Consider the following 26,202-nt stretch of genomic DNA (forward strand, 5'->3'; position numbering starts at 1 on the left):
CTTCGTATACCTGTTAAGCAAATGATATTACAGTGAGCTTCCATAGACCTATTTCCTAAGGATGGTGATAGACATCTACTGCTGAGGAGTGTGCTGGGATTCTACCTGGTGGCATCTGGTCTTTGACCAGATTCTGTAGACATGAGGTTTGCAGAAGCATCATTTTCACTAATTATTGTAACTCTCATGGGGTCTTCTTAATCTGGTCCTCTAGGCCAAACACCTGCTTTCTTCCTATTTTAAATCATTTGCATCTCTCTCTGACTGGTATAATTCCACCATTCTGAAACTGCAGTTGCCACTCTGAAAATGTTGTTATAAATAAGATTATTCATTTAAAAGACACATTAACTTCAGAACAAAAAGGTTAAAAAAACCTCATGAGGAGATACTCTGTGCTGCCTGTCTAAAAGACACGTCAGTAACTTTGTTTAACTGAAGGGCTTCCCCCTTGATCCCCCTACTTAATAAGAGCTGGCTTTTAAAGGACATGGCTTAACAGAATTGTCAAGGTCCTGAGTTACTACTGAAACCAGCTGAACTGACTCTGACTTCTGTGGTTTGAGCTGGCATGTCAAAATTAGTTTCCCTGCATCTAAGTCTTCTCGCCTCCTTAAAGAGAGAAGGGAATTAGCCCTTCCTATCTGTCTGAAGCCAACTTCTGCTCACTTCTTTCTTCCTTCCTCTCCCACTTTTTCTCTTTTCTTGGGAAACTTTGGAGATCAATCAATCATAAACAATTGTTCTGTCATTATGGATATACTGAAGAAATACCTAGTACAAATAAACAGTCAAGAAATTCCACAAAAAAAAGAAAAAAAAAACCATTCTGGACATGTAACTATAGAAGGTTTATTCATATTAAAATGTGCCACTTTGAAAATGTTGTTATAGCCAGGCGTGGTGGCTCACGCCTGTAATCCCAGCACTTTGGGAGGCCCAGGCGGGTGGATCATGAGGTCAGGAGTTCGAGACCAGCCTGACCAACATTGTGAAACCCCGTCTCTACTAAAAATACAAAAAAAAAATTAGTCGGGAGTGGTGGCACACGCCTGTAGTCCCAGCTACTCAGGAGGCTGAGGCAGGAGAATCACTTGAACCCAGGAGGTGGAGGTTGCAGTGAGCCGAGATCGTGCCACTGTACTTGAGCCTGGGCGACAGTGCGAGATTCTGTCTCAAAAAAAAAAAAAAAGAAAAAAGAAAAAAAGTTGTTCTAAACAAGATTATTCACTTAAAAGACATATTAACTTCAGAACAAAAAGGCTAAAAGAAAACCTCATGAGGAGATACTCTGTCTTGCCTGTCTAAACACAAGTCAATAACTTTGTTTAACCGAGAGACCTGCCTCCTGGTCCCCCTACTTAATAAGAGCTGGCTTTTGATAGATGACTCTTTGGACTAGAAATAGAAGTTACTATTAGCTTAGAAACAACTGTATGCATCCTTCTGATTTTATTATGATACAAAAACAATGTTAACACAATAATTAAATCAATCCAAGATTTGGGCTTAATTTCTCGTGATTTAAACCTTCCAAATTAACTACATTAGCTTTATAGGTCCAGTAGGATCTCGTTTGCACAAATTGCTTAAAATTTCAAAAATATAAAAATGTTTAATTGAAAGAAACTATAATAAAAGAGATCTTTTTTAAATGATTTAGTCTTGTGAATTTTTTGTTCTTTTTTTTTTTTTTTTGAGATGGAGTTTGGCTCTTGTTGCCCAGGCTGGAGTGCAATGGTGCAATCTTGGCTCACTGCAACCTCTACCTCCCAGGTTCAAGCGATTCTCCTGCCTTAGCCTCCGAGTAGCTGGGATTACAGGCGTGTGCCACTACGCCCGCTAATTTTGTATTTTTAGTAGAGACGAGGTTTCTCCATGTTGGTCAGGCTTGTCTCAAACTCCTGACCTCAGGTGATCTGCCCAACTCGGCCTCCCAAAGTGCTGGGATTACAAGTGTGAGCCACTGGCGTGATCTTGGCTCACTGCAAGCTCCACCTCCCAGGTTCACACCGTTCTCCTGCCTCAGCCTCCCAAGTAGCTGGTTAGTACCAGGCGCCCGCCACGAAGCTCTGCTAATTTTTTTGTATTTTTTTAGTAGAGACAGGGTTTCACTGTGTTAGCCAGGATGGTCTCCATCTCCTGATCTCGTGATCCACCTGCCTCAGCCTCCCAAAGTGCTGGGATTACAGGCATGAGCCACTGCACCCAGCCTTTTTTTTTTTTTTTTTAAGAGACAGGTCTCACTCAATCTCTTGGGCTGAAGAACAGTGGCATGATCATAGCTCACTGCAGCTTCAAACTCCTGGGCTCAAGCAGTCCTCCTGCCTCAGTCTCCTGGGTAGCTGGGACCACAGGTGCGTGCCTTGCCTCATTAATTCTTAAAATGCTTCAAGTTGTAAAGACTTTGATGTGTTGGCCTAAGTTTTAATTTCCAGGTGTTTAGTGAACTTTAAGATCTCTTTTTTTTTTTTTTTTGAGACAGAGTCTCGCTCTGTCGCCCAGGCTGCAGTGCAGTGGCTGGATCTCAGCTCACTGCAAGCTCCGCCTCCCGAGTTTAGCCATTCTCCTGCCTCAGCCTCCCGAGTAGCTGGGACTACAGGCGCCTGCCACCTCGCCCGGCTAGTTTTTTTGTATTTTTTAGTAGAGACGGGGTTTCACCGTATTAGCCAGGATAGTCTCGATCTCCTGACCTCGTGATCTGCCCGTCTCGGCCTCCCAAAGTGCTGAGATTACAGGCTTGAGCCACCGCGCCCGGCCAAGATCTCTTTAACTCATAATAAACTGAGTTAATAAATAATCTTTGGATACATGGACAATTTCTAATTAGGAAAAAGGTCCAAACACCAGCCACTATATGTAGTTTTAAGTTACCCTCCCTCTTTATTTTTACAAATAAAATACTTAAAGATTATTAGAAGTGAAAATTTCTTTGAATGATGTTATATCCAGCTTATTTTGCCACCCTGAAATTTGTTAAAGTGATATAAAACGTATGTTCATTAAAAAAAGCTAGACAATTCTTGGTTTTCTTTTGTGCCTATAAACTTGAACTCTGCAATTGGTGAATATAAATGGTTACAGTGAAATTGAAATATGTATATAAAATGATAAATGTAGTTTGTCTGCTTTTTTCCTTAAGGAAACTGTTAATTTATTAAGATGGTAAATCAATATTATAGATATAATTTTATTTAATGTGTTGATATAATTAATATTTTAAAATTAGTTAAAAGCTTGAATCCTATCACCTACTCTCAGAATTATATATATTTATATACTAAACACACACCTAAAAAAGTATATTAAGATTGATTCAAAGGTTTATAAATGATAATAGGTAACAAAAGATAAATGTGAATGTAAACTATTAATGGCAAATGTATTAATAACAGATCTGAGGAAAGTTAACTCTGCATGTCTGGATTTGTAAGGCCTACAGATGATGAATCTGAAGAAATAAGGAGTTGTGTTTAAAGTCTTGCAATTGGCCAGGCGTGTGCTTCACATTAATATGAAAGTTTATTCATATTAAAATGTGCCACTTTGAAAATGTTATAGCCGGGCGTGGTGGCTCACGCCTGTAATCCCAGCACTTTGGGAGGCTGAGGCGGGTGGATCACCTGAGGTCAAGAGTTCAAGACTGGGCCGGGCGTGGTGGCTCATGCCTGTTATCCCAACACTTTGGGAGGCCAAGGCGAGCAGATCACAAGGTCAGGAGATCGAGACCATCCTGGCTAACAAGGTGAAACCCCGTCTCTACTAAAAATACAAAAAATTAGCGGGGTATGGTGGTGGGCGCCTGTAGTCCCAGCTACTTGGGAGGCTGAGGCAGGAGAATGGCATGAACCCACGAGGTGGAGCCTACAGTGAGCTGATATTGTGCCACTGCACTCCAGCCTAGGCGACAGAGCAAGACTCCATCACCAAAAAAAAAAAAAATTCTTGCAATCTTGGCTCATGCTAATAAATTTATTCAATTTTCAATAAACCTTTTATTGAAAATTGTCAAATGGGTGATATACAAAAAGTGAAATCAGAATTTGTTTCCTTTCTGTAAAATGGCCAAGTTATTCTACCTCCAGATAACAGATTCCTTTCCTCTTTATCATCAAAATATTTGGTTAACTGTCTGAATTTTCCAGCATATTCAGGAACCATTTTAACAAAATGTTCTACTTTTTTAAGTTACGTCTCTATAACCATTTTATTTATTGTTGTATGTTTCCAAATTATTGCCTTTAACAATTTTGTGTCTTAGGATATTATGATTTATGTCATGCACAGACATGACAGAAACATGCATAGAAAAACTCATAGCATTTTTGGCTATGTGAATCAGAAAAGAGAAGCCAGGAAACTATGAATAATAAAGAGAGTGGGCTGGGTGCAGTGGCTCACGCTTGTAATCCCAGCACTTGGGGAGGCTGAGGCGGGTCGCGGAGCATGAGGTCACGAGTTCGTGACCAGCCTGGCCAACATGATGAAACCCCATCTCTACCAAGAATACCAAAATTAGCTGGGCGTGGTGGCGCGTGCCTGTAATCCCAGCTACTCAGGGGGCTGAGGCAGGAGAATCCCTTGAACCTAGGAGGTAGAGGTTGCAGTGAGCTGAGATCGCACCATTGCACTCCAGCCTGGGTGACAGAGCAAAACTCTGTCTCTAAATAAATAAATAAATAAATAAAAGTGAAGTAATCCTAGAAGGGAAAGAGACAGGGGAAGATCTCCAATCCCTGAACAATCATATCCCTGACTGACCCTTGAGCCACTCACGCATGAGACAGACACAAAGCAGCTCAGCTACAGACTAAAGATCTCAGAGAGAAACACATCTGTGTTCAAACCCAGCCAAGAAAACTACCTGATAAAACCAAACAAGTATTAGAGAAAAGTAACAGAATCTAGAATTTCCAGAATTTGACATTCATACAGTCCAGTAAACAACCCAGAACTACCCACCATACAAAGAATCAAACAGTGGGACAAATTAGTTCAACCTCCAGTCTAACTTGTAGATCAACAAAATGTTGGAATAGACAAAGATTTTAAGCAGCTATTATAACCATCTCAATGAAGCAGACATGCTCAACAAGGCATGTTTTCAATGAATGAAAATCTCAGCAAAGAAGTAGGAAATCTCAATGGGGCAAATAGGAATAACAAAAAACAATTAAATGGCAATTCTAGAACTGAAAAAAATTAACTTCTTGAAATAAAAAATTCACTGGATATACTCAGCTGAATGGACAAAGAAAAGGACGGTATGTGCATTTCAAAAGAGATGAGTAGAAATTAACCAACGTAAAGAAGAGAGAGAAAAACTGAAAAGGCTTGGCATAGTGGCTGACACCTGTAATCCCAGCCTTTTGGGAGACCATGGCAGGCGGACTGCTTGAGCCCAGGAGTTTGAGACCAGCCTGGGCAACATGGCAAGACTCTTGTCTCTACTAACAATAAAAAATGACCTGGGTGTGGTAGTGTGTGCCTGTGGTCCAAGCTACTCAAAGAGGCTGAGGCAGGAGGATGGCTTAAGCCCAGGAGGCCAAAGCTGCAGTGAGCCGTGATCACACCGCTGTACCATCCAGCCTGGGCAACAGAGAAAGACCATCTCAAAAAAAAAAAAAAAAAAAAAGACTGAAAGAAAAAAATGAACAAAGACTCAGAAAAAATTTAGAAGAAACGAGAGCCAAAAACTGCCCAAACTTCATGATATGCAGATATTTGAAAATGCAAGATGCTGAATGTACACCAAGAAGAAACAAAGCAGGTTGCACTTCATAGTCAAATACTCCAAAACCAAAGATAAAGAGCAAATCTTGAAAGCAGCAAGAGAGAAAGGGCAGGTATAGGAAGAGGCATTAAACAGACGAGCACAAGGACCCAATAAAGGCCTGACTTCTCATCGGAACACATGAGCCAAAAGACAGTGAAACATCTACAAGGGGCAAAAACAAAAGCTAACAACAAAAAGGACACAACCTAAAATTAAACCAACACCAAAAAAACTTGTCAACCTCTGTACTCTCGAGTTATAATTCTAATACCCAGAGAAAATATCCTTTAAAAATGAAGGCAAAGGGAAGACATCTTCAGATGAAGGAGAAAACAAAGAAAATCCACTGTCAGCTGGGAGGCAGAAGCGGGCGGATCATGAGGTCAAGAGATCGAGATCATCCTGGCCAACATGGTGAAACCCCATCTCTACTAAAAACACAAAATATTAACTGGGCGTGGTGGCGGGCGCCTGTAGTCCCAGCTGCTCGGGAGACTGAGGCAGGAGAATCACTTGAACCCAGGAGGCGGACGTTGCAGTGAGCCAAGCGCTTCACTGCACTCCAGCCTGTGTGATTGAGGAAGACACAAAAACAAAAAGAAAGGAAAAAGGGCCGGGCACTGTGGCTCATGCCTATAATCCCAGCACTCTGGGGTTTCACAGTGTTAACTTCGAACTCCTGACTTCAGGTGATCTGCCAGCCTCGGCCTGCCGGGATTAGAGGCATGAGTCACTGCGCCCAGCCTATAAAGCCCAATTTTTAAAGGTACTCTCGTAAACATTTTTAAATAAAGTAATATAAACTTGTTTTAGAAAAGTCAGAGCAGGACTACTAATATTTTATATTTCTATCCAGTCTTTCCTAAAATTTAAATATTGTTGTATCATACCTAAAATAGAAATGTCTATCCCACTTTAAAACATGTTGATTATTTAATAAGTCCAGCTCTGGCTTTTTTGTTAAGAATTGTTCATATTTGGCCGGGCGCGGTGGCTCAAGCCTGTAATCCCAGCACTTTGGGAGGCCGAGATGGGCAGATCACGAGGTCAGGAGATCAAGACCATCCTGGCTGACACAGTGAAACCCCGTCTCTACTAAAAAATACAAAAAAACTAGCCGGGCGAGGTGGCGGGCGCCTGTAGTCCCAGCTACTCGGGAGGCTGAGGCAGGAGAATGGCGTGAACCCGGGAGGCGGAGCTTGCAGTGAGCCAAGATCACGCCACTGCACTCCAGCCTGGGCGGCAGAGCAAGACTCTGTCTCCAAAAAAAAAAAAAAAAAAAGAATTGTTCATGTTTACAAACTGAAAAATACTCATTCTCTCTTTTATCTGTTTTGTCCATTGAGACTGCTAGACATCAGAATCCCTTAAAGGGGAGATACCTAAGCAACAAAATAATTTAGTCAGTTTTCCAAAATAAAGTTATCACTTAAACCTTCAAGCTACTGAATACAATCATCAATATATCATATCTGGACACAACATAATTCATAAGTGTGATGACTGCAAGCAGAAGTTTCTAATCTGTCGTGCGAGCACAAATGATACTGTCGGGAAAACACTTTTAAAATTAAGAGCAAAGGAACAGCTACGAGGAACAGACTATTCTGAAACCACTTCCAGGAACAGGATTTGTTTAAACAAAATGTATTAAGTGAAACCAGCTGTATTAAGGAAAGGTCAGTGCCATCTGAAGTGGAATTTTAAAACCACCCACTTCATAACATCAGGGTAATGATTCCTTCCTGTTTTATGATGGAAATACTCAGTGGCAAACTAGCTACAGGACCACAAGGCAAGGAGCAGTTCACCAATGGACAAAAGGCCCAATTGCAGTGCAAGTGGATGCTCACAAGAAACCACTTGTGTCACACTAACTAGGCCAGCCAGCTTTATTACTCCATACCAGTCATATCAAGCAGTGCTGAAGAAACGGGAAGGGACTCACGGACAGCAAAAGGGAGATTAATCTGCTATTTACGGTACACTTTTGAGGGTACCCGAAAAAAGAAACCTGCAGTCAGAAATACTCAGCATATCCTGCCATTTGAAAGCCAAGCAAATCCATTGTTCCTGGGGTAAGAGGAACTCTAAAAATGCACACTTTTGTCATATCTAAAAAGTAACACAAATCTCAAGAAGAGTGGAACCTACGTTATAACTAAGGTTCCATTATTTAAAATCATTTTCCCTAACTTAGTAACAAAAGCATAAGAGCGAGCTTGCTCCTTCAAAGACTTTCTCGAGGCAACATATCTGGGCCTTTATGAAGTCATGTAACCCAGTCAACACTGATCACCAGTTATGAAAGCATTTCCCAATGTATCACCCAATACAGCCAGTAAGACTGTAATCAAAACAATGCAGTTGAGAAACGCAGCCACTAATCATTTTATTTTGGAAACCAATTAGGGAATGATGAAGGAAGGAAAAACTGATTCATTTGTTTTGATAAAATCTGACCTTCAAATGATCAAACGGCCACGAAATACACATATTTCTATGGTCTAAGGTGTCTTAAACTTGGCCTTTGGAAAAAGGTTCTTTCGAAGCTTGTGAGCAAAGTAAATCGGCTATTCATAAAGCAAAATCTCTTGACTATGACATATTTTGCTAACTTTATGGATGTGGGCTCACAGGTTAAAAAAATAAATAAAAAATGACCTACAGGCAGTTACAAACATTGCAGTTTGCAACGTTTAATTCAATAAGATAGTAATGTGTCATGATCCAGTGGCAACAGTCCCCAACCTTTTTGGCACCAGGAACTGCTTTTGTGGAAGACAATTTTTCCACAGACTGGGGGTGGGGGGTGGGGGGTGGTTCTGAGATTATTCAAGTGCATTACATTATGTATTTTATTTCTATTATTATTATAATATATAATAATTATACAACTCACCATAATGTAGAATCAGTGGGAGCCCTGAGCTTGTTTTCCTGCAACTAGACAGTCCCATCTGGGAGTGATAAGAGACAATGAAAGATCATCAGGCATTTGATTCTCATAAGGAGCACGCAACCTGGATTCGTCGCATGCACTGTTCACAATAGAGTTCGTGCTCCTATGAGAAACTAATGCCGCCACTGATCTGACAGGAGGCAGAGCTCAGGCAGTAATGAGTACTATGGGGAGCATCTGTAAATACAGATGAAGTTTCACTGCTTACCTGCCGCTCACCTCCTGCTATACGGCCTGTTTCCTGGGGGTTGGGGACCCCTGATCTATGGGACAGTGGTGGTTTGGGCTTGAAACTGCACTCAATAACTTGGTTTATCGCCTCTTTTCAAGCAAGCAACACTCAGTGCTGAAACTGCAGTGAAAATGTGCAACACAGCTTGCACAGACTCTAGTTATTTCTCAGAAGAAATAGTCTGAAACTTCTAAAATGCATGGAGAGGACAATCTCAGCAAATATCAAAAGTGTGAAGAATGTTCCAATTACAGGAAATCCTGATTAGTATGGATACCACCAATTTAAAATTCACGATAACTGAGGCCCAGGTTAGACATCACAATATGTGTGGGGAAGAAAGGGGGCAGATGCTGGAGGAGTTGGGGAGGTGAGGGGCAAATAGATCTATGGAAAAAACTTCTAAAGAAATCCATCAGTACTAACAGGAATACTAAAAATAAGCAAATTCCATGTGAATCTTAATGGCTGATTAAAAAGTATTACCCTTGGCCAGGTGCGGTAGCTCACGCCTATAATCCCAGCACTTTGGGAGATGGAGGTGGGCAGATCACCTGAAGTCAGGAGTTCGTGATCAGTCTGGTCAACATGATGAAACCCTGTCTCTACTAAAAATACAAAAATTAGCTAGGCATGGTGGCGGGCACCTGTAATCCCAGCTACTCGGGAGGCTAAGGCAATAGAATAGCTGGAACCTCAGAGGCGGAGGTTGCAGTTAGCCGAGATCGTGCCATTGCACTCTGGCCTGGGCGACAAGAGCAAAACTCTGTCTCAAAAATAAAAAGTAATACCCTATAGTAGCATTTTGTAAGTCATCAGTTTGCAGAGGCAAGATGGTGTTAGCGAAAAAACATCTGATTAGAAACTAGAAAGCAGCTGCAAGGGGTAGTTCTGGGCCTCTGCCACTTTCTAACAGTGATCACAAGCAAGTCACTTGATCTCTCTGAGGATCTTAGCTCTACAGTAGGGACAACATCTGTCATCTCAAAGACATCAAACGAGATGACATATGATCAAATTTGCCAAGTATGGTGACGTAAACAAAAGGTACCATATTATTTCAACTATCTCTTGAAATATCCTACTCAACATTTTTCACGCATCTTAAACCCTCTTATACCCTCCCCCAACTCAGTACTTCTTCTCCTTGTGCCATTCAGGGTTCCAGGTCAGAAATCACATCTGACATGGCTCCTGGTGTGTCATAGAGAAAGGGGGAGAACTGAAGGACTCATAGGACCACTAGGGGCAGGAAGTAGCTGATGGGAACCGGAAAGGGAAAAACAGCATCAAGATTAGGAGGAATGAAATTAAAGTCATCCTGCTCCTGGCAACACTGCCAAGACTCACTTATGTTCCATGCGAGCTACAATGTGACTACTTGAAGGGCAGAAAGTAAAATCCTCCAGTTAAGCAAACAACTCAGTGGCAAGAGAAACGAAAAATGACACATTAGCAATGGGAAGCTTAAAGTCCTGGAGGCTGTAAGACTCGACATGTAAGTGGTGGTATGTCCTGGCAAAAATGTAGGCCTTCTCCCAAAATGAGCCCCAAGGGACCCTGTGTCTACTTCCTGGGTGAAAATGAAATTCTGTTGCTAACTTGATTTCTTTCTTGCATCCTGTCTGGGTTTAAGTCTAGGCTTGGTTCTGAACCAAGTGTGATCTTTAGGCAAGTTAATGCATCTCTCTGGATCAACTTAATGTTGTCTTAAGTTTTAAATCTTCCTTCTTGGTGTCATTTCCTTTCTTCTTGAGGATGTTCTTTAGTGATGGTATTAGTCAGGGTTCTCCAAAGGGACAGAACTAATAGGATATATGTATATATGAAAGGGTGTTTATTTGGGAGAACTGGCTCACACGATTACAAGGCAAAGTCCCACAATAGGAGTTCTGCAAGCCAGGAAAGAGAGTTGGTAGTGGCTCAGTCCGAGTCTGAAAGTCTCAAAACCAGGGAAGCCAACAGTGCAGCCATTAGTCTGTGGCCAAAGGCCCAAGAGCCCCTGGCAAGCCACTGGTATAAGTCCAAGAGTCCAAAGGCCTTAGAACCTGGAGTCTTATGTGGAAGGGCAGGAAGAGTGGGAAGAAACATCCAGGATGGGAGAAGGAAGGAAGCCAGGAGACTCAGCAAGCTTATCTCACCTTCTTTGGCCTGCTTTGTTCTAGCTGTACCGGCAACCAATTGGATGGTACCCACCCACACTGAGGGTGGGTCTTCCTCTCCTAGTCCACCAACTCAAATGTCAGTCTCCTCTGGCAACACCCTCACAGACACACCCAGAAACAATCCTTCAACCCAATCAAGTTGACACCTAATATTAACCATCACAGTGATGAATTCTCAGTGGTAAATTATTTTTGTTTTTATTTATCTAATGTCTTTATTTCACTTCATTCTCATTCTGTAAAGACTGTTTCATGGCTACACAATTCTAGATCAATAGTTATTTTCACTGCCTACTTTGAAAATACTGTTTCAGGAGTTCCACTCTTGGTACAGAAAAGCCAGCTGGCATACTAATTGTTGTTCCTTTGTAGGTAATCTGTCTTTTCTCTCTCACTATTTTTAAGAATCGTTTCTGGTTTTGATGTTCTATAGGTTCACAGCTTTACTGATATGTTTAGACGTGAATTTCCTTCCTTTCCTTCTTTGCTGCTTTGGAATTTGATGGGCTTCCTGAACCAGAGAACTTCTGTCTCTCATTACCACCCTTAGAACCTACTCCAAGAGAAGCCCCTACCCTAGATTCTATAATTTAAAAGACTCCACCTCTCCCCACAGGGCAAGGAGTCTGAAGGCCCAAGGAGTTGCACCCACCCTGAGTCTGATCACCATATTCTAGGTATCCAGGATGCTGGAATTCCTTACTTAATTGAATCCATGCCTATATTCAGGGCTCACATGGGCCTTTTCCACAGGTCTGTTATCAAAGTGGAATGCTGGCCAGGAACAGTGGATCATGCTTGCAATCTCAGCACTTTGGGAGGCCGAGGCAGAAAGACTGCTTGAGGCCATGAGTTCAAACCCAGCCTGGGAAACACAGCGAGACCCTGTTGCTACAAAAAATAAAAATAAAAATAGCTAGGCGTGGTAATTAATGTAGACCCAGCTGCTCAGGAGGATTACATGAGTCCAGAAGTTCAAGGCTGTAACGAGCTATGATCAGACCAGCCTGGCCAACAGAATGAAACCCTGTCTCTAAATAAATAAATTAATTAAATTAAAATAAAATAAAGTAGAATGCACCAGCATATGGGCCTAGGCCAGAATTGCCACCTAGAAGCATGCTTGTGAGGAGCGTGAACAGAGCTTAGATATGCAGGCTGAAATATGTACACATGTGCGCATGAGGCCCCTCACAGTATGGATAAAGCTGGGGGAAGAAAGACAAAAGGGTGGGGGTCACAGGCGAAGGTCTGGCTCACTCTCCTGCTACGTGCCAGCGTAGAGCTCTGTGGAGTTCAAGAACTCTACACTTAAACCTCATCTTCTTGATTATCATAGAGACATATTTGTCAAGGTAGGAGTATACACATATTTCATTTCACAGTGTGTCACATTTGTAACTTTTAAATATTTAGACATGGCCTATGGGCCTCCATTTAAAACTGTTGTGCTAGCTTCCACAAATGACAGACAAAGATCTGTTGTTGATCAGTTATGAAGATTCTCACTCATTATCTGTTTCAACATTATCTCTTTGCCATTCCCTGTAGCATCTTCTTCTGGAACTCCAATTAGCCATAAGCTGGACCTTCTCACTATATCTCTGAGCCTCTCATGTTTTACATCCCTTTGTTTCAACAAGCTTCAGTCTGTGTTATTTCTTCAGACGTATCTTCTAGTTTACTAATTCTCATTTCTGCTGTTTCTATTCTAAGATTTAACCCACCCATAAATTTTTTATCTCAATGATTATGTTTTTTACTTCTGAACATTATATTTGATTTTTAAAAATAAAATTGCCTGGTTTTGATGTATCTCTTTCTTTCCTCATATTTTCAATTCCTTCTTTTGCTTCCCCAAAGGTACTAAATGAACTTATAGTCTATATTCAATATTTCCAGTATCTGAAATCGTCAGAAACAACTATTGTTTCTACTGACTCTTGCTCATGATATCTTGTTTTGGGTGTGGGTGTGTGTGTGTATGTCCATTTTGGTGTGTTCATATTGGCTGCAATGATCTATGGAAACTCTGAGTTAGGGAAGACTTAAACATGTTTTTGTCAAGCACCCAGGGACAGTAAAAACCTAACTTCACTCTAAATCAAGACTTCCAACTTGCAGCTATTGGAGGTCACATAGATAGGAAAAAACCAGTTTCTAAACCCATGTGGGAGCAGCTGGTCAGCAGCCACAAGTTCTCATGTGATTTTTTTTTTCTTTGCCCTCCACTCAAAGTGAAAGCTCAGACAGAAATATTCCTTTCTGGTTGATATTGTATAAGGTGCTTCTCCCCAGTACATTTTCTCTCTGATGTTGTAGCCTCTCTGAGGTATTAGCTTCATGAGAAACGGTCTTGGATCACTGATCCCTTTCTCCACTCTAAGAGAACCCGAGGCTTGTATTTTGTTTCATGAGGAGCAGGTTACTTATATGGTCACAAAATGCCTCCCCACAGATTGCTTTTTAGATGCAAGCAGTTTCAGGAAATCACAGGGAGAAAAAGTTAAGGGGAAAAAACAAAAACAAAAACAAAAATAGATGCAAGAGGAAAACTAGCAACTATCTAATGAAAGAACCAGACAGTACCTTGACTAAATAATCAAAATTAGTATCACTAACGACAGGCAAAAAGACAAGGTATGCAACTGGATGTAATACCAAGAGAAAGATACAGCATTACTTCTGTAATATTCTAAAACAGAAATGTGTAACTTGAATCTAATGGTAAGGAAACATCGAACAAACTGAAACTGAATGTTCGAGCCAAAATGGAAAAACATTCTATACAATAACTGCTCCATGTTCTTGAAAAATACCAATGTCATGCAAGACAGAAAGACTGAGAAACTGTTCCAGGTTACAGGATATTAAAGATCATGACAAATTAATGCAATCCATGATCCTGGACTGGATCCTATGCCCAAGGGGGTCACTGCTAGAAACGGCATTATTGGGAGAATTGAGGAAATTGGAATACGGATTTTAGGTTAAATAAAAGTATTCTATCAAAGTTAAATTTCCTAAAGTTGATAATTATACTGTACTTACATAAGAGAAGATCCTTGTTCTTACAAAATACACTTAAGGTATTAAGGGATAAAAAGGCAAAATGTTGTAACCTACTCTCAAATGATTCAGAAAAACAAATTTTATACCCATACACATATAGAAACGGGGGAAATGATAAAGCAAATGCAATGTGGCAATACGTTAAAAATTGATGACTCGAACTAAGTAAAGGACATGTAGGAATTCTCTGTATAATTCTTGTAAATTTTTTGTAAGTTTGAAATTATTTCGAAATACAAAGTAAAAAAGGGGTGCTCAAACTTAAACCAATGGTGGATGTGGAAAACAGAATATATATACAGTATTTGTATTAGCAAATTGCACTAAATTTTATTTTACTTACATAATTCTGCTGTGGGACAGGTGAAGAAACAGAGTTCTACTACCCTTGCTTAAGATGCAGAAAGCCATAAGAGAACATCATTTTCGACCCAACAAAAAGAAAAAGCCAGCTAATCAACAAAATCGCAATTATTCTTTTTCTTTTTTTTCTTTTTTTTTTTTTTTTGAGACGGAGTCTCACTCTTGTCGCCTAGGCTGGAGTACAGTGGCACAATCTCAGCTCACTGCAAGCTCTGCCTCCCGGGTTCAGGCTGTTCTCCTGCCTCAGCCTCCAGAGTAGCTGGGACTACAGGCGCCCGCCACCATGCCCGGCTAATTTTTTGATTTTTTAGTGGAGACAGGGTTTCACCGTGTTAGCCAGGATGGTCTCGATCTCCTGACCTCGTGATCCGTCCACCTCGGCCTCCCAAAATGCTGGGATGACAGGTGTGAGCCACCTCGCCCAGCCAAAATTGTAACTTTTATTGAGCTAATCAGAGAGCTGAGGCCACAAGGCAATCAGGTGAACTGAATTCTAATGAGTAACAAATCCCTCCAAGGAGAAATGGGACATGCAAACCCTGTGACCCTTCACAGAGCACAGGAGGAAGATGAGGCTGCCATGTCAACAGGTGACGGGAAAACAGCTCAAATTGTAATGAATTCTTATGGAGCTGAGCATGGGCTAGTGTAACACTAGAATTCCTGTCTGAACTCACTTGCAAACCCTTTTCCACAGGCCACTACCAGGTACTCGTGAGGATGACTGGGAGCAGAGCACGAGGCTGTAGAGGGCACCCCTCAATACTGGACTTGGGTAAAGTCTTGCCTCCTTCCTGAGCCCCTCTCTCAGACCTAATGCAAAAGCCATAATACACTGGGGGAAGGGCAAGAAACTTTCCCTGTCCCCGGGACCCAGGCAAAGATCTGCTGCTCCTGGGGGTGAGGTACCAGCAAATATCGTCTGCTGGATTGTGCATTGATACAATGCAAAAGTCACCTTCAGGTGGCGTTGGGGGAAAACATGGGAAATTCTCTCTCACACACGAGCTCGCACCACACACACACACAAACACACACATAGAAGGCACAGTCCAGGTGGCATGGAGGGTGAGGCACACAATGCTAAGAAAGCCCTATCCTGAAGTCCAGGCACACAGTACCTGCCTAAGATGGAGTCAGACCAAGAGAACCAAGAAAATCCCCATCCCTACCATGAGCCTGGCTCCAAGTAAAGAGCAACAGCAGTTCCCCACTGGGGCAATGACACAGGGAGGCTACAAGTACAAAGATGGGAAAAGGTGTATTATGCAAGCGTGATCAAAAGAAAGCTGAAGTGCCCACCAAAGTCAACTCAGAGCAAGGAATATTGCAGAGCTTAAGGAGAAATAGCATATAATGATAAAGAGATCAATTCGACAAAAAGGCATGGTGGCCCTGACCTAAGAAAAGAGTTTCAAAAATACAAAAAGAAATCACAGAAATAAAGTCGTGATTTAGTCCTTCTTTTAATTCTGACTAGCTAGGCCGATACTTTTCTTCCATCCTTATTGATCCAAGATGTTTTTTGCACTTATTAAGTTACTATATCATAACAGGACTTTAAAGCTAATAACTAATTGCAAAGTATGGCATATCTTCATTGCAGTACTGCTTGTATTGGCAAAGTCACTTAAATGCCCTTCTATGACAAGCTGACAGAGCTGCCTACCACACTAGGGAAGAAGGAGGAAATGACACCAGAGGAGCTTCATCCAGACAGAAAGATGTGGAAGGGTCCAGCCCTTCCCTCACATCACACTGCAAAGAGGAGGAGGCAGTCAAACATGTATCATCACTTCCCCGCCCACAAATTCCGCGGAAGAGGTGATGTACCAGGCAGGAGACAGAAACCAAATCAGTCATTTCAATAGGGAAAATTTAATAAAATAATTATTAACAAAAAGTAGATACTGCTAAAAGAGTGTTCTGTGTTTTCTTAGATTCTGTATTCATCTATTTGGCATCCATTAGTCTAATCACAGGGTCAAACTCATAGCCAAAGCTGTTTTCCGTCTCCCCTGCGACCCAGTGCCATACTCTGAACCACCTCCTTATCTAACTCTCATACACAAAGCCAATATTTCTCCTATCCTAAATCACCCAGAGCTAGGAACCAGACAACTAGGGACAGTCCTCTACCCCAGGGCCCCCCAGAATTATCCAAAATAGCCAATCCTAAGATGTGTCCCTGGCCCTGTCTGGCCTTTCCCACAGAAGCCCAACAAAGGCCCCGGTGTGGGCATTCCCCCAGCTCCTTTCTGCTCCTGTGGATGGTGCTTCCTCACATGCCTGTGTGACATGGCGTGGCGTGGCGTGGCGTGGCGTGGCATGGCACGGCATGCTCCCCTCTGGGAAATGTAAGTAATAAACATTTTCTTTTACTGGGATTGGCCTTCCTGTGCCATCACTCAATCACCTCTACAGACTGAAGTCCCACAGGAGATTTTTTCTTTTTTTTTGAGACGGAGTCTCGCTCTGTCGCCCAGGCTGGAGTGCAGTGGCCGGATCTCAGCTCACTGCAAGCTCCGCCTCCTGGGTTCACGCCATTCATTCTCCTGCCTCAGCCTCCCGAGTAGCTGGGACTACAGGCGCCCGCCACCTCGCCCGGCTAGTTTTTATATTTTTTAGTAGAGACGGGATTTCACTGTGTTAGCCAGGATGGTCTCGATCTCCTGACCTTGTGATCCACTCGTCTCAGCCTCCCAAAGTGCTGCGATTATAGGCTTGAGCCACCGCGCCCGGCCGAGATTTTTTTTTTTTGAGACAGAGTTCCAGTCTGTTGCCCAGACTGGAGTGCAGTGGCACGATCTTGGCTCACTGCAGTCACCACCTCCCGGATTCAAGTGATGCTCGTGCCTCAGCCTCCCAAGTAGGTGGGATTGCAGGCATGCACCACCATGTCCAGCTAATTTTTGTATTTTCAGTAGAGATGGGGTTTCACCATGTTGGCCAGGTTGGTCTCGAACTTCTGACTTCAAGTGATCTGCCCGCCTTGGCCTCCTGAAGTGCTGGGACTACAGGCGTGAGCCACCACACCCGGCTGAGATTTTTAACAAGTGACAGAAGGGTAAAAGAGGACTCACGGGTACAGAAGTAGCAAATGAACAAAGTGTCTACTACTTAGAACCCACTATATTACTATGTGTCTTAAAAAGGGCAGGTAGAGTGAAGAGGGAGGACCTAACAACTTAGGAGAGCCTCCCCCAATCCTAAAGCTGAGATTCAGACTTTCAGAGAGGGCAGCTCCACAGGAACACACAGCATGCCGGTGGCAAACATGCTTGTCAGAGGGCGTGATCCAGAGCTGGCCCAGGGCAGCAGCCCACCATGTGGTGGAGAAACTCTCTGCAGGGTGTGTGTGGTTGGAGCGGGTCCCCGGTACCACCCACTGGGCTGTCTATGATGGCTGCTACGTGTTTCTGGGCGTCTTGCACGCTAGTCCACTGATATTCACCAGTGAAAATCAGCACAGCGGGAAAGGACATCCTCCTCCCACCATGGCCTTGCAGTATCCCTCCAGCACTCTGTTGACAAAACCTAACACCTCGCCAGCAGGCAAAGGAAAACCATTGACAGAGTCCAGCTCCTACATCACGAAACATGGCAAAGAAGAATGGATTTGGAGATAACAAGCTAGAAATTGATAACTAGCACAGGTGGAGAGAGGGCAGACTGGTCATCAGGTTGAAGAGATGGCACTGGGGCTTTTGCCCCACTTCCTAATAGAAACTCTAGGAGACCACCTTGCAGACGCAACCTTCCACCCATCCCAACACAGATGGCTACAGAATAAAATGGCAGTGCTGCATGGCCTGATAAGGCAGGGGAAGGATCTCGGTTTTAGCACTCTAAAACTTAACTAGTAAGAAAGAGAGTGAAGTTCAACTTGAGAGCCATGACATCTGCCGCAAGGTGAATGTACCAAAGGGAAGCAAGGACAGTTCCCTGGCCCTGATGGAGACAAAAGAAAAAAATGCAAGATCACCAACCACACTTAAGGGCATACTTGTAAAAGGCCCAGGGACCAGAACAGACCAGACTAGACTAGACGAGCAAAGGCAGCAAGCATAGGCAAGGGCCTCCCTCACCTCCACAAGATCTCACAATCCCCCAAGGCCAGATGCTGGTTTTTAATGGTGGATGGCAGGATATATGAAAAAATCCAGAATTTACCCAAAAGATACTGTTTAAGCCAAAAGAATATCAGACCTTATTAACTGGCCAAAATACCATTCTTTGCTTCTCCCCATTTCTAGATGATGACTTATAAGGAAGACAGACTGGTGATTTTTTTTTTAACGCTGTAATTTCTCTGCACAGCTAAGTAGTAGTATATAAACCTATAACCCCACTGTATTCCTATGTGTCTTTAAAAGGGCAGAGGTTGGGGGGACAAAGAAAAACACAGAAATTTGTATATTCATAGAATATTATACTTCCTCAAATCAAAGATGCCACTGCAAGAGATGCCTGTATTTTATGTATCACTAAATCATGTGCCAATTAAACCATGGCAATATATTGCTTTTAAGATAGATGCTGATTTTAGAGATTTTTTAAAATACAAATAATGTACATTTTAGAATCAATTAAAGTGGCCCTGAAGAAATACAGAAGAAACTAGCAAGATGGGACTTATTGTTTACTGAATGTCTTTTTTTTGGTTGCTTGAATTTCCTTACCTTGTGTATATTTTTTGAAAAACACACATGCACAAGCCAGGTGCAGTGGCTCACCCCTGTAATCCCAGCACTTTGGGAGGCCAAGGTGGGTGGATCACGTGAGGTCAGGAGTTTGAGACCAGCCTGGCCAACCTGGTGAAACCCCGTCTCTACTGAAAATACAAAAATTAGCTGGGCATGGTGGTGGGCGCCTGTAATCCCAGCTACTCAGGAGGCTGAGGCAGGAGAATCGCTTGAACCCAGGAGGCAAAGGCTGCAGTGAGCTAAGATCGCGCCACTGCACTCCAGCCTGGGCGACAGAGCAAGACACCATCTCAAAAACAAAACAAAACAAAACAAAAAAAACACATGCACCAACTTCCACAGTGTTCACCCTAAATTCTGGCCTTAGAAGACAGCCTTTCCTTCTTAATTTGAGGGGAGACCTTACATTCCTACCTAGACACTTCCTAATTCCAAAAAATATTTCTAATTCACAGCCACTTACATTCAAATCCAAATGTAATCTATTGCTCGACTGCATTTCAGGATATATCCTTTTGGTCCCCCGTTATCAGAATACATCTTTATGAACTAGCAAAGGATGCACTCCTTAAAGCTCTTGTGATTACTGCCAAGCTAACTGTCCAAGCTAACACAGAGCAATCACAGCCTCTATTTCATCAGCTCTCTAGAGTTCACATCAAGGACGCCAAAAAAATACACAATTGATTTAATATTCCACACGAGAGTTACACTTAACACTGGGTGGTTATTTTTTACTTCACAGGTCCTCATATCCATGAATAACTCCATAGGCCATCTAATCCATCTTAAATTCATTGAATGGGTCATATTTAAAATATTATTGATACCTGGAGGATTCTGAATATGGACTGTATATCGAATAATGTTACTGGATCAATGTGGATTTTCCTAAGTGTGGCAATAATGTGATGGTGTAAGAGAGTGTTCTTGTTCTCAGCTATCGTGAGTATGTAGCCAGCTTCCAGGTGGATTGGTAAGAGGGAAATGTTTCTATGTAAACAGAGATAGCAAGTGTTAAGAGTTGATGAATCTAGGTGAGGGACATATGGGTAGCTCTTTGCATTGTTCTTTCAACTTTATAGGTTTGACGATTTTCATTGGAAATGTTTAAGAAAATAAAAACAACAATAAATGCTCTTGGTAAGTACAATCTGTCCTTCCCAACATCCTCAGGGAACAGAATTCCACAATTTCCCAAGAAGCCAATCCAGCTGCAGCATCTTAGTAAGGACAGTAACCACCACGGCAGCGGCAGCAGCAGCAGCTAACATTTGCTGGGGCTCTGAGCAGACATGCTAATACCTTCAGCGCATTGTATCTTGGCATGTTCTCATTAATCCTATGAGGTGGGTGTGTGTTATCAACATTCACATCTCACAGGTGTGGGAGTCAAAGCTTCAGAGGGTTAACATGGTTAATGGTGTGATCCCACCCAAGTTAAGGGGAAAGCCAGGATTTAAAACTGGGTAGACAAACTTTGGAGTCCCATGCTCTTTACCACTGCCAGTCTCTTCAAACTTGGGTCAGGATCCATTCTTAGTCATGAGATCCACTAATGAGTCACAGCCTATATTTTTCAAAATGAAATAAAATAGAAAATATCAGCCAGGTACAGTGGCTCACACCTGTAATCCCAGCACTTTTGGAAGGCCAAGGCGGGCGGATCACTTGAGGTCAGGCGTTTGAGACCAGCCTGACCAACATAGCAAAACCCCGTCTCTACTAAAAATACAAGAAAATTAGCCAGGCATGGTGGCACATGCCTGTAGTCCCAGCTACTTGGGAGGCTGAGACAGAAGAACTGCTTGAACCTGGAAGGTGGAGGTCGAAGTAAGCTGAGATCGCGCCACTGCACTCCAGCCTGGGCGACAGGGTAAGACTCTGTCTCAAAAAAAAAAAAAAAAAGAAAGAAAGAAAAAGAAAATATCACTGTGCTCCACAATAAGGAAAAGCACTAATCCATAGGCCTTCTTCAGCTGTATATGTACATATATGCATACACGTGAATGTGATGTGTATACGTATATGTATGTGTGCATATGTGAATGCTAAGTCATAACTGAATATGTATTCCTTACACAGGTCACAATGCTTGAAAGTCACTGCATTATTCTATATTACCTCCTCTTCTTTCATTTCCTGCCCAGAAGCCTCACTGTTTAGGAGACTAAATGGGAAAAAAGCAATACAGATTTAGATGGTTAAGGGGAAAATTCCATTGGGAATTATCTAATCTCAAAATAAGCCAAAATAATATACTTTCAGTACACACTAATAGATAATAATGCAGCTGGCAAATCTGCTAATATGAAAGACATATTTTCAAATAGGAATTTGGATAATCCCCTTGGTGTTTGTTACAGTAAGATGTTATCTGGAATTCTATGAAAAGATTATCAATTTAAAAGTCAAGCTGAAACTGCATATATAAATATGGTCAATGGTTAAAATTAGAGGAAGATTCTTCTCTGGCAATTCTTCTCCACTGAAAATCCAAACGCATGTCACCATGACAGAGGATCAAGAATGTTCAAAGAAAACTACCGTGACATTGCCGGAGGAGTCCAAAAGCAGCTACGAGTGCTTGTCTGTCTGAGGGTGGAGATGGGGACGCAGGCGGGCAAGTGAGAGGTAGAGAATTACTGTACCAGTGCCCTCCCAAAGCAGTCACCCTACTGTGTATCCTGTTTCAAAAGGCTAAATGGGAAAAGCAAAGAAAAAAATCATTCTACATGTGTTTAAGGTACGCTACTCAAGGAGGGTTTTCTGTGAATTAATCTTACCATTACCAAATGAAGTAATAGGAAGAACGCGCTATGTCTTTAAATCCATGGCTATTTTTCATTCCAAGTTTCTGTTTAGGGCCATTACTGCTCTCTTGGGACTGCGTTGACTCACTGCATCTTCAGAATGACGCAAGTGAGGTTCTCTGCACAACTTCAAAACAGGCTGAATACATCCAGCAAAGGCTGGCTTCAGAGCCAACAGACCAATCAGGCACCCATTTGCAGAGTCGCTAGGACCAGGCAGGAGGTGGGAATACTCTCCTCATTTTCAATTTCATTAGGGTCTGATCACCTTCTTCAACGGGCAAAACAATTTGACCATCTTAAAGCAATCTTTTCTTAATTTGCCTGTTCTCTTTAGGACCACATTTCCACCTTCATTGCCCACTCAGAGTCCAATCTACTTTCTTGGACTTACTTGGTCATATGGTAAGAAAAGAATGGAAACAAGAATTCCAGCCCAAATGTCTCCAGTGCTGAGTATCCCACATATCTGGAGCTCCCTCCTCTCAACTTCTTTTTATCTAAATAAAAGAAAACTCCTCCTTCCTGGCATCAGCCAGGCAGAGGAGAGAGGGAGATGAGGGAAGAGGGAGGAGAAAGGGGACAACTCGCCTAGAAATGGCATGTATGAGTACAGATACAAGGTGAGCACTATCCAAAAACGAAAGTTGCAAGAGTTTTCATCTGGAGACTGGTCAGATCCAGGGAGCTCCAAGATCAGCCCCAGTATCACAAACGTAAAAGTGGCTACATTTGCATGGCCTGGATCCAGATAACTTCAGCATCACCTGGTTCACCGTATGGCTTCCTTCCTAAAACAGCCAAAAACCAAAGGAAAATGTGTTTGCTTTTTTTGAAGTGGTTCACATTTAGGGCTGTTCAATTTCTTTCTTTCTTTCTTTTTTTTTTTTTTTTTTGGAGACAGAGTCTCACTCTGTTGCCCAGGCTGGAGTGCAGTGGTTCTCACTGCAACCTCCACTGCCTGGGTTCAAATGATTCTCCTGCCTCAGCCTCCAGAGTAACTGGGATTACAGGCGCCCGCCACAGCGCCCGGCGTATTTTTTTTTTGTAGTTTTTAGAGACGGTGTTTCACCATCTTGGCCAGGCTGGTCTTGAATTAACCTCGTGATCCACCCACCTCAGCCTCCCAAAGTGCTGGGATTACAGGCGTGAGCCACCGTGCCCGGCCTAGCGCTGCTCACTTTCACACAGTGTTCTTTTTAAGAACATCCAAATTATAAAAGGCATCCATGGTTCCTGAAGGCAGAGTGGCTCTAATTAATACAATGGCAGAGCAGCTGTAACTAATTAAACCTCTAGTAATCAAGCTAGCTGTCAGATTTGCCCGCAGTATCCCTCAAAATCAGATGCAACTTACCATATTTCTGTCTTATCCTTACCAAGATAATAGCTACCTAAAAGCATCAAGAGTATGACATTTGTTTTAAACCTAAAGTAACCCCCAACATAACACATTACTTATATGGCATATATGTTTGCTGTGTGTGCATTTCTGGAGCAGCCTTGTTTGTTTAGTCAAGGCATTTCACCATCAGACATACCACTGCCAATCCATTTCCCTCTAGAAATTTATAACCGCCCCCTCCCCAAGCATAAAGGGCTAAATGTATAGAGGGCTAAACAGTAGGAGGTCTTTAGCATTGAGGAATAAAGACTTTAATATATCTCAAGCCTTTACAGACTTTGTTTCAGAGGTGAAATGTACTGCGTTATGCCATAAATCAGCAAGCTCTAATGTCAAGCAAAAAAATGGTGGAGGGCAGCACAGAGGCAAGAAGGATGGAATTTTTATAGTAAACAACCTTGCCATCGTGAACGATGACTGTTATTAAACTGTGCTGCTGCTTTTCCAGCATCTCTTTCTTTCTCCCTCTGTGGATCTTCGTTGCCATAACTACCATTCGAATCATCTTAACAAACGGCACACACATCTCCGGTGCAGTCACTACCACTCTGTGACTCCAGCCTGGCTTTCACTTACCTGGCAGCGGCTTAGGCCAAAGGCTGTGATCACCTCACAGCTGCAGGACTCTTCTGTGAACAAGTAATTAGAAACTGATTCTAAGACGACACTTTTTAAAAGCCATAGTTCTTACCAGTATCTGATAATATTTAAATCTCACTTATCCTAATTCTCAATTAACTAGAAAGTTTTTCTTCCCTATTTGCCACAAACGTTTTTGCTTTCAAGGAGAAAATGAAAAAATTACAAAATACAAGAGACTTTTAAACAATTCTAAACAAGTTAAAACTAAATCTCTAGGGGTTAAAGTATATTTGGTTGAATGGTCTATGTTTTTCCTACCTGTAGGAATCCATAATATCACAGGAATTAAATGATGCTCTGGGGCTCCCGGTCAAGATGGTGGACTGAGCACATGCACTCATCCCGCTTCTGCCGGTGACCCCTTTAAATTACAGCCAAGGAGCAAAAAAAAGGTATAAACCACAACAATGGTGAGAACAGAAAGAAGCTGTCATCATACAAGATACTTCAAAAAACTGGCGGGATCTGAAAATGGATGGGCAAGCATTGCTTGGCAAAGGAGAGCAGAGGACTTCACAGGTGAGGAGCAAAGCCCATCTGCCCGGAAGAGCCCCAAACACGAAGATGGCAAGTAGAGGCGAGTAAGGGAGTGAGGCACAGAGGGCAGGGGAAATCAGGGGATTATACATCTGTATATGAAGCGGCAGCCAGCCAAGGCACACCTCTGACCCACTTCTCCACCCGCTCAACCCCAGCAAGGAGGGGTCTTCTCTGAAGAACATAAAGTTTGGAAAGTACTAATGCAGTGTGTCAGTGTCCCAACACAAAGCCCTGAGAGGTTCCTTGATTCCCCTACTCATTAGTCCTATACTGAAACCAGCCAATGGACAACCCCACCCACGTATGTAGAACTCCCAACAACCCTTCCATTCCCCTTCTTAAGCATGAATGGACAACCAGGATTACCAGACTGTTGAGGAAAGCCCAGAGCATCACAGAAAAAGACCAAGATGAACAGATTATCCTGAAGGAAACAGATCATTCAGGAAACTGTAGATAATTCAAAATACAAAAAACCATAACTCATATCCTCTGAGAGACCCATAAAGATTATATGCCCAGAAATCAAGAATGTGATACTAGGAAAATGATATTTTAAATAAGTAAGAGCTGTGGTAGTTAAAAAGTATGACTGCCAAAATAAAAACTTAATAGAAAATAAATGAAAAATACTCAAGGAAAGAAATCTCCCAAAATCCAGAAAAAAAGACAAAGATCTAGGAAAACCAACATTAAATTAATAAGAGTGAAGAGGCCGGGCATGGTGGCTCACACCTGTATCCCCTGCACTCTGGAAGGCTGCGACAGAAGGATCACTTAAGCCCAGGAGTTTGGGACCAGGCTGGGCAATATAGCAAGAACCCGTCTCAAATTAAAACCAAACAAAGAATAAAGAGCCCTAGAAGGGCACCTCACTCGTGGCTTCTGTAGCTTGTCTACACTAGCCCTGCAACTCCCCCCAGCTCCTCCAGGGCTACCAACTTCACGTCAGCCTGTCCACCAACAGGCAGCCCCCAAAGACCTCAAGAAAAGATTCACCACAGCTGCGTTTTTTTTCCTTTTTTTTTTTTTTTTGAGACAGAGTCTCACTTTGTCGCCCAGGCTGGAGTGCAGTAGCATGATCTCTGGTCACTGCAACCTCCGCTGCCCAGGTTCAGGTGATTCTCTGCCTCAGCCTTCCGAGTAGCCACTATGCCTGGCTAATTTTTGTATTTTTAGTAGACACGGGGTTTAGCCACATTGGCCAGGCTGGTCTCGAACTTCTGACCTCAGGTGATCCACCTACCTCAGCCTCCCAAAGTGCTGGGATTACAGGCATGAGCCACCACGCCCGGCCTCACTACAGCTTTTTAGGTTAACTTGAAGCTCACTTAATTGAATTTCCCAGAGGATCGAGTATTAACAGGACTCAGGACTCTAAAGTTTAGCTCTGTTATCCCAGGGCCAGCTTTATCTTTCTTGAGTGAGCTGCCATGTGATACCACATAACTAATTCTCTACTCATTCCACTTTTTCTTTTCCCTCACTATTCTTTCTCGCATTGCAGACATTTTTCCTTTTCAGAT

The 26,202-nt window shown here is 42.5% G+C and overlaps 1 protein-coding gene and 2 long non-coding RNA genes across 3 annotated transcripts in view; 1 reads left to right on the forward strand and 2 right to left on the reverse strand.

Moving 5' to 3' along the window:
- Positions 1-26,202, reverse strand: part of ABL1 (ABL proto-oncogene 1, non-receptor tyrosine kinase) — a 185,216-nt gene that overhangs the window by 92,375 nt on the left and 66,639 nt on the right. The window lies entirely within an intron of this gene.
- LOC144335014 (uncharacterized) lies at positions 1,672-4,908 on the forward strand. The gene is made up of 2 exons (XR_013405394.1): positions 1,672-1,732; positions 4,649-4,908. It is a non-coding gene; the product is annotated as an uncharacterized LOC144335014 (long non-coding RNA).
- On the reverse strand, positions 4,780-7,058 carry LOC144335019 (uncharacterized). The gene is made up of 2 exons (XR_013405399.1): positions 6,759-7,058; positions 4,780-6,227 (listed from the first exon to the last, which is right to left on the reverse strand). It is a non-coding gene; the product is annotated as an uncharacterized LOC144335019 (long non-coding RNA).

Source organism: Macaca mulatta, chromosome 15 (assembly GCF_049350105.2).
Source record: "Macaca mulatta isolate MMU2019108-1 chromosome 15, T2T-MMU8v2.0, whole genome shotgun sequence".
Taxonomy (NCBI): domain Eukaryota; kingdom Metazoa; phylum Chordata; class Mammalia; order Primates; family Cercopithecidae; genus Macaca; species Macaca mulatta.